At 47.0% G+C, this 9,618-nt stretch overlaps 1 long non-coding RNA gene across 1 annotated transcript in view; it reads right to left on the reverse strand.

Annotated features, from left to right (window-relative positions):
- The window catches only part of LOC138750719 (uncharacterized), a 33,038-nt gene extending 26,543 nt beyond the window's left edge, over window positions 1-6,495 (reverse strand). The window contains exon 1 of the long non-coding RNA XR_011349489.1: window positions 6,421-6,495. This is a non-coding gene — a long non-coding RNA (uncharacterized lncRNA). The remainder of the gene's footprint in view (window positions 1-6,420) is intronic.
- Window positions 6,496-9,618: the final 3,123 nt, after the last annotated feature.

A 9,618-nucleotide genomic window follows, 5' to 3' on the forward strand; every position in this document is an offset into this window, starting at 1 on the left:
ATATTGCCATGGGGGCAGTGCTAATTTTTTAGATGCCAAAGCTCACTAAAAATGGCGACAAGAAGGCCCGGAGCGGCCCCCTAAAGTGCCAGAGTGGCGCTCTGGTAGCACTACACCCCTGAATATTGTGAAATGTCCACAGCAAATAGAGTGTACATTTGCTGTGGGTAGTGTAGTTGGTATTCCACAGTGCATATAATAGGGGAAGGCAAATATCGATGATATATCATCAGGGTAACATTTATTTAATCTCTGGTACATGATGAGTAGAAGAGATTCCTACTCTCAAGTATTTACTATGATACAATTGAGAGGCTCAACATGTCTAAAGGTGTGGTTAAAAACAAGAAGGAAAAGCAATTTTTAGGATCATGAAAGATGTTTAACTTTTTATATTAACAAAACGTTCTGATGTTATTGAGAAGAAAATTACCATTAAAATCACTTGGGATCCAAGGAGAGATGGGAGAATGGAGAGAAAATTGACATCATGGAAGAAAGCAGAGGGAGATGCAATTCACCTATCCTCACAGCAGACACAATATCGCTGACTCTTCACTCAGCTCTGGATCACCTCAAAGACAGCAACTCATACATACGGCCGCTCTTCATCGACTACAGCTCGGCCTTCAATACCATTATTCCCTTAGTGCTGGTCAAGAAGCTGCTAACCCTGGGCTTCTGCAACTGGACCCTTGTCTCCCTCATTGTAAAACCACAGTTAGAACGAATTGGAAACAACGTCACCTCCTCACTGATTATTAACACAGGCGTGCTTAGCCCATTGCTCTACTCATTATACACCCATGACTGTGTGACCAGGCACAATTCCAATTCTATCTACAAATTTGCTGATGACACCAAAGTTGTCAGAAAAATCACAAATGGCAGTGAGGAAGCATACAGGAGGGAGAAAGATCAGCTCGTTGAATGGTGTAATGACAACGACCTCAGGCTCAATGTTAGCAAGATCAGAGATGATTGTGGAGTTCAGAGGAAGTCAGGATAACATGATCCAGTCCTCATTGAGGGCTCAGTAGTGAAGAGGGCCAAGAACTTCAAATCTCTGGGTATCAACAGCTTTGAAGATCTGCCCTGGAGTCTCCATGTCGATCCAATCATATAGAAGGCTCGCCAGTAGCTATACTTTGTGAGGTATTTGAGGAGGGTCAGTATGTCACCAAAGACTCTTGTAAACTTCGACAGGTGTACCGTGGAGACCATTCTGGCTGGTTGCATCACTGTCTGGTATGGAGGCGCCAACTCTCAGGACAAGAATAAACTCCAGAGGGTTGTTAACTTGGACTGTGACATCATGGGCACCAGTCTCCACTCCATCGAGGACACCTGCAAGAGCTGGTGTCTTAAGGAATCAGCCTCTATCCTCAAAGATCCCACCGCCCAGGCCATGTCCTCTTCACTCAGCTACAGGAGCCTAAAGATGGGCACTCAGCAGCACAAGGACAGCTTCTTCCCTGCTGCCATCTGATTCCTGATTAATCAATGAACCAAAGACACTGCCTTACTTTGACTTTTCGTGCACTTTTTTTATTGATCTTTCGTAAGGTGGTTTATATGAATGTTTGTACTGTGTTACAATTGGAAAACAACGTGTTCATGACAATAAATTCCAATTCTGAATATCGTTTTTCAGAGTGGAGGCCTGTGACACAGTGTGCAATGTGGTTCGGTGCTGTTCATCATTTTATAGCAATAATGTAGATGAAAGCGTACCTGGTGTGATTAGCAAGTTTATGGATGGTGCTAATGTGACTGGCATTCACGATAGTGAAGTCAGTTGGCAAAAACTGCAGTAAGGTCTTGATTGTTTGGGTAGGTGGATAGAGGACAGATTAGAAACATAGAAGGTTACAGGACAGAAATCAGGCACTTCAGCCCTTTCAGTCTTTGCCAAACAACTATTTTTCCTAGTCCCACAGACCTGTACCTATTCCATATCCCTCCATACCTCTCCCATCCATACCTCTCCATTCCTGATCCCACATTCACCACTTCATTTAGCAGCCCATTCCACACTTCAACCATTTTCCCCTCATGTTCCCCCTAAACATCTCCCCTTTCACTCTTAACCCATGCCCTCTGGTTAACCTCACCTCACCTCAGTGGAAAAATCCTACTTGCATTTATTCTATCTATACCCATCATAATTTTAAATATCTATATCAAATCTCTCCTCTTCTACACTCCAGGGTATAAAGTCCAAATCTGTTTAATTTTTCCCTGTAACCCAGGCAACGTTCTAGTAAATTTTCTCTGCCCTCTTTTAATCTTGATATCTTTCCTGCAGTTAGGTGACCAAAATTTCTCTCAATACTCCAAATTTGTCCTCACAATGTCTTGCACAACTTTACCATAACAGCCCAGCTCCTATACTCGATACTTTAATTTATGAAGTCGAATGACCCAAGATCTGTCTTTATGACCCTGTCTACCTGTGACATCACTTACAGGGAATTGTGTATCTGTATTCCCAGATCCCTTTATTCTACTGCATTCCTCAGTGCCCTACTATTTACCATCCTACTGTGATGCACTGTGGTGACAGTAAGCAGACACAAGATTCGAAAGACTGAACAATAGGCTTTATTCTACTTAAAGACTTCCGCTGTAGTCAGCCGCACCTCTGTGTGACTGACCTCGAGGGGCCTGATGTGGCTTATATCCCGGCGAATGATTGGCAGCCGACTGGGTGGGGCTTGATCCATTCAGATCGGCAGATTGGCAGCCGGCCAGGTGTGGTCTGTACTCCAGTGATCTTCTTGCAGGTACACAGGTCACCCCTGCAGTAGGCTAGTGATGTATCACCATATTCACCCACTTCTTTAAAATTGTCCTGGGGGTGGGGGGGAGGTTACATCCAATGTTCCACAAGCCCCAAACATATGTACATTATTTACAAATTTAGACTGTCCGGCGACTGTCGGAGTCTCGGCGACCGTAGCAGAGTTTGCTCCTGGACAATGGTCAGCGAGGGTAAGTGGGGGCTAGTCGGGGGCACTAGGGCAGGGGCCGGAGTGGCTGGCATAGTGCAGTGGGGTGGCCAGGGTGGCTGGAGTTGGAGTATGTGTGAGGCGTTGGGTGGGGTCATCCTCCACGGTTTGAGTGTGTCCAGGGTGGGGAGGGCACGGCAGGCCGAAGTGGTCCTGGGTGCCCCACAGCTGTCTGGCACAGGGGAGGTGCATCGTGCTGGTGTGGTCCTGGGGCAGTGGGGGCTGTTGTGTAGTGGTAGGTTCCCACATTGGTGGAAGGTCCCTGGTTGAGACAGTATCCTCCCGGCTGCTGGGGTACCTAATGTAGGCATAATTGCAGTTGGTGTGTAGGAGGAACACCTGCTTGACCAGGGGGTTGGCCTTGTGGGCCCGCACATGTCTATGCAGGAGCACTGGTCCTGGGATCGTGAGCCATGCTGGGAGTGAGATTCCAGTCGTCGATTTCCTGGGTGAGGGATCTCGTTGGTAGCTGTGCACAGGAGTGACCTGATGGCATGGAGTGCCTCGGGGAGGGCTTCCTGCTAGTACTCTACAGATCAGCCCTTAGACCTGAGGGCCAGGAGGACTGCCTTCCAGATGACCTGTTTTCGCACTCTACCTGCCCATTACTCCTCAGGATGTAACTAGTCGTGCAACTAGTTGGGATGCCCCTTGCAGTCAGGTACTGGCGCAGCTCCTCGCACATGAAACTGGACCCCCGGTCGCTGTGGATGAACACGGGGTAGCCGAAAAGTGTGATGATCTGTGTCAGTGCCCTGATGACGGTGACTGTGGAGGTGTCTGGGCATGGGATGGTGAACTGAAAATGGGAGTACTCATCTATCACTGCGAGGAAGTAAACGTTCTGGTTCGTGGAAGGCAGGGGGCCCTTGATGTCAATACTGAGGCATTCAAAGGGCCGGGTGGCCTTCACAATATGGGCCTGGGGTTGGCAGAAGAAGGAAGGCTTGCATTCCACGCAGACCTGGCAAGCGTCAGTCACAGTCCAGACTTCTGGACGGTGTATGGAAGGTTCCGGGACTTGATGAAATGGTAAAGGCGTGTAACGCCCGGATGGCAGAGGGATTCGTGGAGTGCCTGCAGCTGGTCGGCCTGAGCCGACACGCAGGTCCGTGATAGAGCGTCAGGGGAGTCATTGAACTTCCTTGGTTGGTACTGGATGCCGTAGCTGAATGTGGCGAGCTCGACTCTCCAGCGCAAGATCTTGTCATTTTTGATCTTGCCTTTGTGGGTGGTGCTGAAAATGAACGCCACTGCACGTTGGTCAGTGAGGAGAGTGAATCTCCTGCCTGCCAGGTAGTGGCACCAGTGGTGGACCACTTCCACGATCGCCTGGGCCTCCTTTTCAATGGCGGAGTGCCCTAGCTTGGAACCATGGAGGATTCTTGAGAAGAAGGTGACTGGGTTCCCCTCCTGGTTGAGGGTGGCAGCGAAGGCCACATCAGAGGCATCGCACTCCACCTGGAAGCATCGCTCTCCATAGGCGTGGGGTGAAGTGGGTGGCAATCAGCGGCATCTGCAGGCATGGGGTGCGTTGGGAGGGCAGCCTGGTCAGTGCCCGTGTTGACCACATTGTCATCATAGTCATCAGTGCTGGTGAGGTCGGCAGTATGTGCAGTGTAGGTCTGCGAGGCCCTGAGTGGCTGTGGAGCCTGCTCCCACCCAGCCCAAGATGGCGGTGCCAAGCTCTCATCCAGTAGCTGGTTTTGGGCCATGGCTGTGGCTGTCCATGAGGAGACCTGTGGGAGTCTGGAACTGAAAGCTTCGGTGTGTAGGACTGCTGCCTCCAGGGCTCGGATTACCTCCGCAGTTTTGGCCAGGTTGTAAATATTGTCCTCCATTAGCTTCTGCCTGATGGTTATCGAGCGCAGACCCCAGACTCAGGCATCCCTGATCAGCTTCTTTCTCGGTCACCCCAGGTTTGGCCATGCACAGTCGAGCCAACTCACGTAGGGCTCCCAGGTAGGACTCAGTTGTCTCTCCGGGCTGCTGGGCACGAATACTTAGGAGGTACCTGGTGAAGATGACATTCGTTAGGGGTTTATACATGGCCTCCAGCGTGTTCATAGCCTCCGAGTACTCAGTGCAGTCTTTGAGGGCCTGGAAGGCTTGAGGACCCAGCTTCGAGCGGAGCAGGACAAACTATTTCCTGTCGGAGTCTAGGATGTTGGGGTATGCCTCGATGATTGTTTTGACCTTGTGGCTCCAGATTTTGAAGTGTGCTTGCACTTCCAGGTGACATGGGTTGATTTCGAGGCTCCCGGCACTTAGGAACTTCTCCATAGCAGCTTAAATTTTAAGTAGAATAAATTGTGATGGACTATGGTGACAGTAAGCAGACACAAGATTCAAAAGACTGAACAACAGGCTTTATTCTACTTAGTCTTCTGCTGTAGTCAGCTGCAACTCTGTGTGACTGATCTTGATGGTCTAGATGCGCCTTATATCCTGGTAGATGATTGGCAGCTGACCGGTTGGGGCTTGATCCATTCAAGGTCGGCTGATTGACAGCTGGCCAGGTGTGGTCTGTCCACAGGTACACAGGTTTCCCCCTGCAGTAGGCTAGTGGTGTATCACTACACTTACCTTAGTTTTTCATCCAAAATGCAACACCTCATACTGGTCTGCATTAAATTCCATCTGCCATTTTGCAGGCCAATTTTCCACCTGGACCAGATCGCTCTGCAAGCTTTGAAATCCTTCCTCGCTGTCCACCACACCTCCAACCTTTGGGTCATCTGCAAACATGCTGATCCAATTTACCATATTATCATTCTTGATCATTGATATAGGTGACACTCAACAATGGACCAAAGGCCAATCCCTGAGGCACACCATTAGTCACAGGCTTCCAGAATGAGAGGCAATCATCAACTCCCACTCTCCAGCTTCTCCTATGAAACTAATGTCAACTTCAGTTCACTACCTCACCATGAATATCTAGCAAATTAACCTCCTGACTAGCCTCCCATGTATGTCCTAGTAAAAGGTCTTACTGAAGTCAATGGAGACAACATCCACAGCCTTTCCTTAATCAACTTTCTTGGAAATCTCCTCACAAAATTATAAGATTTGTGAGACATGACATACCACACACAAAACCATGTTGACTATCCCGAATCAGGTTATCCAGTACTTGTATATCTGATCGCTTAGAACACCTTTGAATAATTTAGCTACTGATGATGTCAAGCTCACTAGCCTACAATTTCCTGGGTTATTTTTGGTGCCTTTATTTTAAAACCACTGATGAGCTGCCCGCCAATCCTATGGCACCTGGGGAAGGATATTTTAAATGCATCTGCCAAGGCCCCTGAAATTTCACCATGAGCCTCCCTCAAGGCCCGAGGGAATGCCTAGACACATACTGAGGATTTATCCTCCTTATTTGCTTTAAGACAGCACATACCTCTTCCTCTTTAATCTGTAAAGATTCCATGACCTTGCTGCTTGTTTGCCCTACTTCATTACAGGAACATCCAAACCATTCACAGTATGGAATCCCAGTCAATATTCAAGATTCAATTTATTGTTATGTCATAAAAACAGTGCAGTATTACACAAAATGCTCTTTTGATTGCCATAAGGCAAGTAAATTTGCCATCAGCAGAAATCGCCTGAAATGCCTCTTACAATCAGAGAAAGACCAGCATAAGAGAATCTCCCCAGTGTCATCGAGTGTCCATGGATTCACCTCCAGTATTTCCGCAGTCTCCACAGTCAGAGTCCAATCCAAACCTTCAGCAGCCCGAGTTCCAAATCCAAGCCTCTGATGCAATCAGGACCCTTCAGCGCCCTTCGGGAGATGCAGGAGTATCAGAGCCAGCACCACCAGGCTGAGGACCAGCTTCTTCCCATGGGCAGTGAGAATGACCAAAGGAGACCTCCGAGACGCTCCTATTCATGAAGCAATCCTTATTTATTTTTATATATGAATACTTGTCCTGCATGTGTGTTATTTATCCGTATCTGTGTATGCCTGGTTGTGTGTCTGCGTGTTTTTTCACTGAGGACCAGAGGGCATTGTTTTGTTGGGTTGTAATGACCACAATGGGCCAATCCATCCTCTAAGTTCTAAGCATTGCCTTTCCTACAATATTCCTTGATTTGAAATCGATGCACCTAATAACAGAATTTCCACTACACACAACCCTTTGATTTCTCTCTTTATGTGCAGTCTTAACCTGCAAATCTAGTTTAAACCAATTGGAGGTTGATAGAATTAAATGCAGAGAAATGTTAGGCGCTGCATTTTTGGAAGTCTGTCATGGGTAGGACCTCCACAGTGAAGGGTAGGGATTTGGGGAAGTGCTGTAGAGGAGAAGGATCCAGGAGAGCTGGTACTGGTAAGTGGTCCTTGTGAAATCAGATGACAATAAAATTGATTTGACACACATACCAGCATATAATATTCACATACTAGATATATGGTACATAAATACTTAAAATAAGCATATAAAATATTTTGGGATGATTTACTCGGCTACAGGATGTTCTTCATCACTCTTACAGCTTGCAGGAAGAAGCTATTTCCCAGCTTGGCGGTCCTGATTTTGATGCTCCTGTACCGCCTTCTTGACGGTCCTGGGTCAAAAGTATCATGTGCTGGATGAAGAGTCCACAATAATTCTTTGAGCCGTGTTTAAGCAACGTCAATAGAGGAAAGGAAGACAACAGTGACTCTCTTGACCATAGAAACATAGAAAACATAGAAGATAGGAGCGGGAGTAGGTCATTCGACCCTTCGAGCCTGCTCCGCCATTCAACGAGATCATGGCTGATCTTAAAGTTCAGTACCCCGTCCCCGCCTTCTCTCCGTAACCTTTAATACCCTTATACTGAAGAAATATATCTAATTCCCTCTTAAATATATTTAATGAACCTGCCTCTACTGCTCTCTGTGGCAATGAATTCCACAGATTCACCACCCTCTGGGTAAAGAAATTCCTCCTCATCTCGGTCCTAAATGGTTTGCCTATTATCCTCAAACCATGGCCCCGGGTTCTGGATTTTCCCATCATTGGAAATATCCCATCTGCATCCATTCTGTCCAGTCCTGCCAGAATTTTATATGTCTCTATGAGATCCCCTCTCAATCTTTTAAACTCCAGCGAGTACAATCCCAATTTGCGCAATCTCTCCTCATAAGTCATTCCTGCCATTCCTGGCGAATTGCCTCTGCACTCCCTCCATTGCAAGAACATCCTTCCATTTTGATAACTTTGGGTCCGATGCTTTGCAGCTACCATTACCACACAATGATCCAGCCAGACAGGGCTGTGGCTGTCCACGAGGAGACCTGTGGGAGTCTGGAACTGAAAGCTTCGGTGTGTAGGACTGCTGCCTCCAGGGCTTGGATTACCTCCGCAGTTTTGGCATTCTCCTCTGAAATGTTGTCAGAGTGTAGTTGCTTCTGCATGTTCCTCTCTAAATGAGGAAGTGTTGTGAGCCCAGGATGTGTCGTCCTTTAGACGTACACCAAGGAACTTTGTGTTCTCCATGACAGAACCATTTGTGTGTAATGGAGAGCGGTTGACCTTCATCCTCCTGAAGTCCACAATCCTCTCCTTTATTGCGTCCACACAGAGACTCCGGTGTTTGTTCGTGCACCGTTTTACGAGCTGCCCAACCACGAGTCGATAGGCCAACTCATCATTGTTGCTGATGAGGCTGACTAGCACTGTACCATCTGCAAACGATGATTCTGCCAGAATTGCATCTGGCAGGGCAGTCGTGAGTCGGCAGCGTGAACAGTAACGCAGCCCTGAGCCTGATGGGACTGGCCCCACAATGTGACTTGACATCTTGCTGCCAACCCAGGCTACCTGTGGTCTTTCTGTCAAGAAGTCCAGAATTCAGTTGATGAGAATTTTGTTGAGTCCCAGTGTGGTGAGGGTACAGAGAAGATTTACGAGAATGTTGCCAGGGCTGGATTGGAACATGTGGTTTTGGTGGGGGGGAGGTGTGGGAGGGTTGAGGAATAGGGAGAGGTTGAACCAGTTGAGGTTTTATTCCTTGGAAGACAGGTGAGACTAGTGTGGGTGGGACAGTTTGATCTGTGTGGGCAAATTGAACTGAAGGGCCTATTTCCGTTGCTGAATGACTAATATTTTCTATGGTGGTTTATTGCATAATTAATAGAAGTCACCAACATTTAACTAAAATGCATGGACATTGGAAAATAATAATTAGATTAGGTGAACCAGACCAAACAAGATTTTCTTTTGCCATTTAGCAACTTTTCTTCTTGGTTGTTTGAAGAATTTTTTGGAGTGGAAAGCCTGCAGAAATCTACTTTCAGCGAGTTATTACTGTGAATTATCCAGTCAGTTATCATAATATTAAATCTGCTGCTTTGCACTTGTGCAATGACCATGTGGAATAGTTAAATTACCTGTATTTTATTTATGCTTTTCTAGTCAGAAAATAAACACACAAATGATTCCTGAAATGGAATAGTTTTTGGCTACATTGTTGATTACTTTTCTCCCTGGACTCGCACGAATGCAAAGCAGTCGGCTTGTGACTAATGAAGTGTCAAGCCCCTTCAAACATGACAAATATCACCCAGAAAATTTTATTCATTCCACGATGATGGCATGGTTTG

The sequence above is a fragment of the Narcine bancroftii genome, chromosome 1 (genome assembly GCF_036971445.1).
Source record: "Narcine bancroftii isolate sNarBan1 chromosome 1, sNarBan1.hap1, whole genome shotgun sequence".
NCBI classification, from domain to species: domain Eukaryota; kingdom Metazoa; phylum Chordata; class Chondrichthyes; order Torpediniformes; family Narcinidae; genus Narcine; species Narcine bancroftii.